Raw genomic sequence first — 1,243 nt, 5'->3', positions numbered from 1 at the left:
ACCAATGTTTGCCCCAGTCAAGATGGACGAGTGGCTCAACTGAAAGGTGTTTACAGATGGCGTAGGATAGTAAGGAGCTTCGGTACATGTACATAAACAATATGGACGGCTCCTGGCCGACTAAACAGCTACATCTCACATCAGCTCCAGGATTGGAGAGAGAGAGAGAGAGAAGGTTGGGATGTCGATGGGCTTAGGATACTAGGAGTCAACGCAGGGCAGAAACCGAGACAACGAGGGAGTGTGTGAGAGAACAAAAGTGTGTGTGTGTGAGAGTGAGAGTCTGTGTCCTCGGACCACATGCAGGGGGGTGAGGGCCGGCAGGTCCTAAGCTGAGCCCTTGCCATGGAGCTGCAGTGTAAATATAGCAGCTAAATTAGCAGCCTCTCCTCTGGGCCTCTCGGAATAGAAGCCACTCAGCCTACTTGCTGCCCTCGTCCCCCCCCCCCCCCCCACAAAGGAATGAGGGGGGGGAAGTGAGGAAGGGGTGCGGGGAGAGGAAGGAGAGAGGGCGGGTGGGAGGGAGAAGGGGAAGTGAGGAGGGAACAGGCCTACTTTTTCCAGGCTAACGAAGCGTGAGGGTTGTAAGCGGGCCCAGATGGCACCGACGGAGGGAGACTTTCTTGGAGAGCAGGTGATCGAAGGAGTGAAGCGCAGGAGAGAGAGAGAGCGAGAACGAGAGAGAGCGGGGACAGGAGAGGGGTGGGCGCTATCTGCCATCCAAGCCCGCCCACGCATCGTGAACGAGGTGTTTCTATCGGATGGTTCTCCTGTGTGACTGGGACCTGTGATGTATATGCCATATGTTGACACGGTGACTGTGTGTGTCCCTGCATGAACCGCAGGAGGGGACAATCCCCTGTGGTGTCACAAAGGTGTCGACACACACACACACTCACACACAGTGATCAGTCTGGCACCCCAAGCCCTGGGATGCACCAGGGGCTTTCACACGTGGCCAGATGGTGTTTCATGGTTTGTTGATGCTGCGTTCTGCTTGCTTAGGCTTTCCTGCTGACCTAACCCCCCAGCCCCAGGATCTCTGACGTCTGACCCCGCTAGTCAACGCCGACTCAGAACCAGCCCATACCATGTGTGTCGCTAGTCAACCATTGGCTAGCTTCATGTAACAGTAAGTAATAAACATTACTATTGAGATGAATAGACATGCTGTGTAATTTATAGCCAAATAACCCTATTTGAACAGATTTAAATCAAACAAGATGATGTATGATTCACATCA

The sequence above is a fragment of the Osmerus eperlanus genome, chromosome 28 (genome assembly GCF_963692335.1).
Source record: "Osmerus eperlanus chromosome 28, fOsmEpe2.1, whole genome shotgun sequence".
Classification (NCBI taxonomy): domain Eukaryota; kingdom Metazoa; phylum Chordata; class Actinopteri; order Osmeriformes; family Osmeridae; genus Osmerus; species Osmerus eperlanus.
This window is presented reverse-complemented; position numbering follows the sequence as displayed.